Genomic DNA, 9,177 nt, shown 5'->3' with positions numbered 1-9,177 from the left:
GTTCACCCGTGCCAGTGGCACACGCTCGAGTACTCGCAGTGGATTGCTGCAGCAAGAGTACTGGGCACCCCGCAGAAGCATCGTCCAGCAAGTTGACGAGCTCAGTTCCTGTGGAGTTCATCGAGTGGCCGCAGAGGGCGCCACCTTTATCATCGAAGCCCATTCTTCGAGAGTTCATCAAAGCAGCTGAAGTTCCAAGTGACGCCGCAGAGGGCGCCACCTGTACTATCGTGAGTGAGTGAAGTGAAAAACTGTGAGTACAATTTCCATACAACATAGAACAATATTTGCCAAGCTAAATTGAACTTTATATCAAAGACAATTTTAACTTTAATAATTTTAATGTAAATTTTAGACTTAGAATAATTTGTGTATATTAGTTTAGGACTTAGAATAATTTTAATAAAAACGGGGGAACGGGGAACCTATGCCCGAAATCCGCCAGAGTTTAAGTCCAAAACACTTGTAAAATTTTATGATTTATTTTGGACTTAGAAAAATTTCGATTATTTTGGACTTAGAAAATTTCGATTGTAAAAATGGAAGGTCAAATAAATGTTTTGAAGGATCTTCAGAGTGTGATGACAAAGGCTTTGGCTAGTTATAAGAAGAGTCCTAAAGATCGTTTAACTGTTGAGTACATAGAAACAAGACTCGAATTATTAGAAAATGATTGGTCATTATTCAAAGATACCAAGTCTCAACTTTACAAAAACTATAAATTAGAAGATATTAGTCAAAAGGTTGCCGATATATACGACACTACTGAAGATACCTACATAACATATAAATGTGCTATGAAGTCAGTTTTAAATAAATTAAAGGCCAAGGAAGCTATAGTACAACAGGGTAGCGAATCAAATAAAATGTCTAGAGCAACAAGTTCATTGGTTAAACTACCAAAAATCTCAATTCCTACCTTTTCGGGAAAATATAGTGAATGGACCACATTTTATGATTTGTTTACCTCTTTAGTTCATAACAATCCTTCATTAGATAATGTACAAAAGCTTCATTATCTGAAAGGACATCTTACTGGTGAAGCTGAACAATTAATTAGGCATACACCTATCACAGATGCAAATTATACTCAATGTTGGTTGCAACTGGAAAGGCGTTATGCTAATAAAAAGTATCTCACTAATTGTATTTTGAAAAGGTTATTCAGTCAAAAACGGTTACTCGTAGAATCAGCGTCAGGTTTGAAGGAGTTGTTAGATACAACAACTGATTGTTTGAGTGCTCTAACAAACTTAAAAATTGATGTTTCCACTTGGGATGTCATAATAATTCATATTGTCACTTTTAAACTTGACAATGAAACACGCAAACAGTGGGAACTTACCATTTCTACTGACTCTAGCAACGAGTTGCCCACCTTAGAACAATTTAAGAAATTCATAGAAAGTCGGTTCCGTGCATTAGAGTTCATAGAGCCAAAGAAAGTTCACCAGGGCAGTAATATTGCACACGCTCATAGTCCAAAGGCAATGTTAGCGACAAAGACATTCAGCATACTTTGTGAGTATTGCTCTGAGTCGCATAAACTTTGCTTTTGCAAGAAATTCGCGAAACAATCAGTGGATGTTAGGCGTGAATTTGTTGCAAAAAATAAAATCTGCTTTAATTGTTTGGGCAGTAACCACACAATTTATGATTGCAAAAACAAAATGTCATGCAGAATTTGCAAAAAACGGCATCACTCCTTGTTACATCTCAACAGAGATGCCAACACAGGGAATGTTAGCCAAGTTCAAGACACTGCAACTAAGTCTACTATCGATAGTAATTCAACTAACGACAGTCAGATTGTTGCTTGTTTGTCTACTGGCAAAATCGCTAAGCCAAGTCAAGTTTTGTTAGCTACTGCGCTAATCAAAGCAGAGTCCAAGACGGGTCAGTTTATAACCGTCCGAGCCCTACTTGATCAGGGGTCTCAGGCTTGTTTTATCACTGAGGCCACAGTGCAATTACTAAGACTGAAAAAGAGTCTTGTACGTGGTGTTATTACTGGTCTAGGAAACAATAGTTCAACCACAGCAAAGTATATGGTTACTTTGACAATTAAATCTAAGACAGATGACAGTTTTCAATTAAAAATAAACGCCTACGTTTTAACTAAGATCACTTCATACTTACCAGAAAAGAGTATGAATATAAGCTCATTTGACTGGATTGATAGCTATGGCTTATCTCTCGCAGATCCAAATTTCAATACTCCCAACAGAATTGATATTCTTTTGGGAGCGGATGCCTACGCTTCCATTATTAAGGAAGGCATCGTGAGAAGTCCAACTGGTACTCTCATCGCTCAGAACACTGCTCTAGGGTGGATCCTTTCTGGGTTAGTAGCCAGTTCAAATGATAAAGAAATGCAGCATCTTCCTAAAAATATAAGTGTCAATTGTGCACAGTTTAACGAGGACAATCTTCTAAGAAAATTTTGGAGATAGAAGAGCAAAAAAGTTCAAAGAAAATATTAAATCCTGAGGAGCAAAGGTGTGAAGAGCTGTATACCAAAACTACAGTAAGAGATGATACAGGGAGATATATAGTACGCTTACCATTTCGCGATGATGATCCTGCTTGCAAGGGTGGCGGTTCGCGTTACATTGCTGAAATGAGACTCAAGTCATTAGAAAAAAGATTAAGTAAAGACACATGCTTAAAGGACAAATACATAGGAGTAATAAACGAGTACTTACAGTTAGAACATCTTCGACCTGTAAAAGAAGGCGATGATAAAAAAGATCAAGCGGTATACTTACCTCACCACGCCGTAGTAAGGGATGGTGAAAAATGGAACAGCAACAATCAGGAAATTATGAAAATAATAGATCAAATGAAGGAAACGGAAGAAGAAGTAGAACAAATCGCATATGATGAAAGGAGCAGGTCCTATAAAAGAAAGAGAACAAGAATTTTAAACAGATGAGATCAAAAATGGAACAGCAACAATAGATAGTACAATTAAAATACTAGGACTTACCTGGAACCGGAACGATGATAGCTTCCAATACACAGTGAATCTTGCTCCGCTGACGACCGCACCTGTAACAAAAAGACAAGTTATATCTGACATAGCCAGATTGTTTGACCCTCTAGGCTGGTTAGCACCAAGTGTGGTGTTAGCAAAAGCTTTTATTCAAAAGTTATGGCTTGCAGGAGTAAGCTGGGATGAAGCGTTAAATAGAGAACTAGTACAAGAATGGAATACTTACCGTGAAGAATTGGCACTTCTTACCAAGGTTCGAATTCCTCGATGGCTTCGGAGTAAGTCTAAGGATAAGTTGGAGCTTCATGGTTTCAGTGACGCTTCCAAGATCGCGTATTCGGCAGTTGTTTACTTGCGAGTAGTAAATGACGTAGACGAAGTACACGTTTCGTTGCTGGTAGCACGAACTAGAGTGGCTCCTGTCAAGCAGGTCAGCATACCACGTCTAGAATTGTGTGGAGCAGTCTTGTTGTCAAAATTGTTGATTGAGACAGCAGATGTTCTCGGTATTTCTAGAGAACGAGCAAAAGCCTGGACTGATTCCACCGTTGTATTGTCTTGGCTAAATAGTCATCCCAGTAGGTGGAAAACATTTGCCACAAATTCGTTGGTTATTAGGTAGAATTTGATAAATTAACTCAAGTTGTTACATTAAGAACAAAGTCAACAATCAAACGACCGACTTCAAAGCTGTGCATTCTACCAGTAACCGATTGATTAAGATCAACTTAGTACAACTTGTTTTGTAGTTACAAGTGTCAATTTTAATTTTACATAATTTTAAGTTCAGTTTAAGTTTAATCCTTTTAAGAATGTAAATTTTACTTTTATATAATAATTTTTTAATTTTACTTTTATATAATAATTTTATAAGTTCTATTCTTGAAAAGGATGTTAATTTTAATTTTATATAACTTTAAGTTCAATCCTTAAAAGGATGTCAATTTTAATTTTACATAGTTTTAAGTTCAATTCTTGAAAAGGATGTCAATTTTATTTTACATAGTTTTAAGTTTCAATCCTTATAAGGATGTTAATTTTAATTTTACATAGTCTTAAGTTAAGCTTTTAGTTCAATCCTTAAAAGAATGTCAATTTTACTTTTAAGTATATATTTTAAGTTCAATTCTTGAAATGGAGGTCAATTTTACTTTTACATCATTTTATAAGTTCAATTTTTTGTAAAGGATGTTAATTTTACTTTTACATAGTTTTAAGTTCATTCTTGTAAAGGACATTCCGTCAGTAATGTCCTTGGTGGGCGGTATGTTGAAGACCAAAACCTAACAAGAAGTAACGAAACCATATTATTTATATTAATTAATTTTAGTTCACATTTCATAACTAGATGGCGTTGCCGCAATTAAATTCGAGCTATGGTTTCGTTACATCGATTCACATAAGAGGGCAATTTTTTAATCATAATGTCGTCGTATAGTCGTATTGTCATAATGTCGTTTGCGACCAAACAGTCCAAATAGGTCAATCCAATGAGGTCGTGTGACCATGTTGAGATAAATAGTTCAAATATACGAACCAGCAGTTCAAGCCTAAATAGTGGTATAATTTCAACCCTATTAGCTACAATAGGTCAACAATTACTTCGGTAATTAACAATGTGATAGACTTCCAACCCATTAAGGCTGAGGACTACATTTAATTTTATCGCCAAAAGTCGGGGGTCGAAGGGGTCGAATCCTTTCTCCCTAAAAATTATTATATTATAGCTATTTTAATATTTTTTTTTACGTTTTTTGATATCAAATGTTGTATGCGTCGTAGAAACAGAAAAAGGACAAACGGTAGCTAATAACCTTGGCTAACTAATCCATTACTTTTTTTATATGTTTGATAATGGTTTGGTGAGAAAAAAATCATTTGTGTATTATTTTTACCGAAAAAAACACTATTCTTCAATATTTTCAATTAGGGGTTCAATTGGCCGTAACATCTTTTTCCCTTAACCGATTTTTTGATTAAACAAATTTTTGCCAATGCTCCTAATTATTTGTAATCCAATTGTGAACCACGTTCAAATCTGTTGAGTAGATTCGACGTTATAACGTAACAAACAAACAGACAGACATAAATCCAAAAATAGATTTTTTGGTTTCTGTGACTCTTCTGTTGTTGCCCCTGTCAGGTTTTTGGAAAAATATTTAATGTACAGACATTCGATTTTTTCTGTCTTATTATTAATATGTATTGATTGATTGCACGCCGCGATCACACGATCTCTAGACAAATTACAGTTAAAATTCGATAGATGGCGCTGTTATAATATTTTATTGGAATTGCTATTATAGTTTTATTAATTTACTTAATATATTTTATAAGGTGTTAACTGATTACGATGAAAGAAAAAGTCTAAATGTTGTGTATAATAGTTAAGTTGTGCGACCAAATGCCCGCACAAACAAACTGACAAACAAACACGAATTCTAATAAAAATGCTGGAAATGGGTTCTATTGGTATTCCTGTAACACTCTGGCTATTTTTATATTGATGTACAAAAACTACTTTTGTACAGTTTAATTATACATAATTACTAGCGGACCCGACAGACGTTGTCCTGTCTACACGTCTTTAATTTGAAAATTTTAAACTTTTTTTAATAAGCTAAAACATTCTGGACCTTTTTGATGAAAATTGTCATTCAAATGTTATGACAATATCTAACGTCATTAATATTTGACACTGCGATGGTAGCGCCGTCTGTCGGATCCAATGTAAAACATTCCAAAATCAACAACTACAAATAAATTAAAATTTAATTAAAAAAACATTGTCAAGCGGACAAAATTGTGAATGTAAACCATTCTCAGATCCCCTTGAACACACACAAAAAAATCATCAAAATCGATCCAGTCGTTTAAGAGAAGTTCAGTGACATACACACGTACAGAAGAATTATATATATAAAGATGTATAGATTTGTAACATAATGTTACAAGTTTTAAAAGGCTTTATATTGTTTAGAAATAAAACAGTTTCGTTTGTGTGTAATTATATAATTAGGAAGGTAACGCATACATAATGCAGACAAAGTATCTGTGACTATGTCACTGCGTGGAGCGTGGATCCCGGCGCACAGCGCGGCGTGTACTGGTGCAGGCGGCAATAGGTTAGCAGTGCGTGTCGCCTGGCCGCGGGGAGACTTACTTGCTGTGTACAGTTACCCTGGAATATAATAAGGAATGAGTTTACTTCTGTTCTGAGTTTATTTTATTGCAAATCTAAAGGTTGTTGATGATATCATAAATATGTTCGTTTAATGAACTGCCCAGCCAGCTAACTGGTATTGACTTGTTATTACTAGTGTGATTAAAAAGGACGCCTATTATACATATTTACGTGTGTAAACATGTCTACACACGTAAATAGACGCTGTGACTAGAAACTCGTAGAGCGTTGTTTAGTATATTTACGTGAGTACACCGCTGTTTGTAGTTAGTTTCTTATTCTTACGTCAGAATAGAGGAATACTGCAATTCGAAACAGTTTGAATCTATATTTTGACAACGTGCTATTAAAAAAAAGTTTTGTCCACTAATACATAATCGTTTTGCAAATAGAAGAGTGGAGGAGTCGAGGGCTTCGCCTTCCGCTTGTATATCCTGTTGTTTAATATTTTTTTATTTTGATTGTTCATTGTTGAGAGAGTTATTCCTCACAATATTAGGTATACATGTAGCGCTATAATTGGAGTGTAATGCAATTGTGTGAGTGTGAGTACTGACAATTTGTCAATAGTTGTTAGGAAGTATGAATATGCTCCCCAACCTAGTAAGTAGTGCAAATGTTTGTCCGAAAACTGTTTCATTATGAAACGTGTAAACAATCGCTACATGATCCACAGAGGTGGAGGGTACAGACCGGCGGTGTCGGCGGTGTCGGCGGCGAGCGAGGCGAGGCCGGCCAGCGAGGCGAGCAGGTCGAGCGCGGCCAGCTGGTGCTGCAGGTGCTGCGACACGTTGCCGGCGCTACACACACACACACACACATATATATACACACTGCTATACAGTATCAACTCATTATGGTTCTGCATGATTCAATAGTTAGCCGTAAAACTTTATGTTGTTGTGGTGCCCGCAATAAAATGTTTACTATTCATTCGATGGGTGCTGATGTGATGTGAGATGTCATCTACATTTAACTCGTTCTACACCCAGTGAGTAACAAAACCTTGACTAGACCGAATCAAGATCCAGACTTTTGACATTTTCACAATAGGTATTGGCTCAAATAAAACTAGTAGTATAATATTGACTTCTGTCAGCCCTTCACCACCCTTTAAGAAATCTATTCGTACGCTCGCCACGAAGCTGCCTAACTCGCACAGCAGACCATCAAGCAAAGAGCGCGTTCCTTATTATTGGGTCGGTAACGCACGTGACACTCCGCTGGTGTTGCGTGTGCTGATTTGCCTGCTATCCCAAATAGGTAAAATAATTGTGTAAATATTGCCTCACCTGGGCAGGAGACTCAGCGACTCGAACAGCGGGCCCGCCTCCGCCGAGCTGTTCCACTGCGGACAACAACACACGTTAGTGCGCGACACACGACACACGCAGTGCTGTGCTACGGCAACATGGCGGCACTCACGAGCAGCAGCAGCGCGGGCAGCAGCAGCAGCGCGTGCAGGGGGCGCCACATGGCGGCAGTGTGCAGCGCGGGCAGCGCGGGCAGTGGGCAGTGACTGGTGGCTGCTGGCAGGAGCTGCCGGCGACTGGCGGCGCGGGGCGCGCGCCTGCTTGTATACCGCGCCTGCATTACCATCACAATGCGCCGACACGCGCCACACGTGACGCGTCACAAGATGCACATGACACGCGACGCAGCGACACGACACTCACTGCACGCTCCAGGTACTCACATGTACAGTCCGTGGTCTGGCGGAGCGCGCCCCGCGCAGCACCGAGGCAACAAGAGTTGACTCCACAACGGGTTCACATGATATATTCCTACCTGCCATGAGTACGTCGAACTGCTGCCGGATACTTGTATGTTCTGATCCGGAGCTGCGGACTACCTAGCGGGTTTACCGGGGCTCCGGCTCGAAAAGCAGGAGAAGGAACGGGGTGGTTTTTAGTCAGTAAGAGTCTGACACTCCCTCTCGCCTCGCCCAAGTCATTGGACGATTTTCACCCCTCAAAAAAAAAAAAAAAGATATTTGTATGTTTCTACAATCGTTGGACTCCACTGCTGAGACCGATTGCGTAACGACCACCAGTCGAGTAGACACACCATACCTCCAGCGTCTCATCTCCACTACAAACTAAGCCATCGTGGTTACTGGATATGTTCATTCAGGATGTATAGTAAAATATATAATGCATAGTAAAATGATGTCCTTGCGAAGCTGTACGAGCACATTCCGATGTAACAACAATTAGGTTTTGAGTTACTTCGTGTGAAGTGAAGCAGTAGGGAGTGGAGTGGTATGCCACAGTCCACAAGTACATATGTGTGCCTAGAGCATTAGTTACTGGACGCGCTGGTTGCCATCGTGTGTAATCATATCACGCGCATGCAGCGAGCCGTCCAGGTACATACGGTTAGTTATAACGTCTCGGTTGTTAGTCCCTGAAGGAGTAAGTAGAGGTGCGTAATATACCCACTCACTCATGTTACCCAGATTTTACCGACTTCAAAAAACCAAGAACCAAACCACTAGTCGGTGCCACCCATAAAAAGAAACTGAATGGTCACAAAATTGTAAACAGCTTAACATTAGGTATGTACATACAAATGTTTTAATGAATAATTTTGTTTACAACTTACAGGACCAACTTCTAACAGTGGGTGGTTTTAGTTTTTACCTTTTGTTTTATTTATATCATTGGTAATGTTGTGACTCCTATGTACTAGCGGGGGAGTGCAATGCCTCGGAGTAGCAGCCTCCAAAGTCTACATTATACTGAAGCCCCGTAGCTAGTCTCCCATAGCACGATGCGACGACACTGGAGGATCTACATTCAGTAAGGGTGTGTGAAGGGTCATACAGCGAGCGATAAACGAACTTTTTCAATCTTCTATCGAATACTGTTTTAAATGCGAGTACAAATTGTATTTGAATACTAGTCCCTGATGACGTCACACGTTCTGTACCAGACATGTAAAGTTGGTGCACACAGTTGTAACCAGCAGCCAGACACGACCTCCTCGTCTGGCCGGA

The 9,177-nt window shown here is 38.8% G+C and overlaps 1 long non-coding RNA gene across 1 annotated transcript; it reads right to left on the bottom strand.

The window, feature by feature from the left end:
* Positions 1–6,868: 6,868 nt before the first annotated feature.
* Positions 6,869–7,730, bottom strand: LOC118277018 (uncharacterized). Its single transcript, XR_004783731.2, has 3 exons — positions 7,605–7,730; positions 7,472–7,527; positions 6,869–6,979 (listed from the first exon to the last, which is right to left on the bottom strand). It is a non-coding gene; the product is annotated as an uncharacterized LOC118277018 (long non-coding RNA).
* Positions 7,731–9,177: the final 1,447 nt, after the last annotated feature.

The sequence above is a fragment of the Spodoptera frugiperda genome, chromosome 17 (assembly GCF_023101765.2).
Source record: "Spodoptera frugiperda isolate SF20-4 chromosome 17, AGI-APGP_CSIRO_Sfru_2.0, whole genome shotgun sequence".
NCBI lineage: Eukaryota > Metazoa > Arthropoda > Insecta > Lepidoptera > Noctuidae > Spodoptera > Spodoptera frugiperda.
This window is presented reverse-complemented; position numbering and strand designations above follow the sequence as displayed.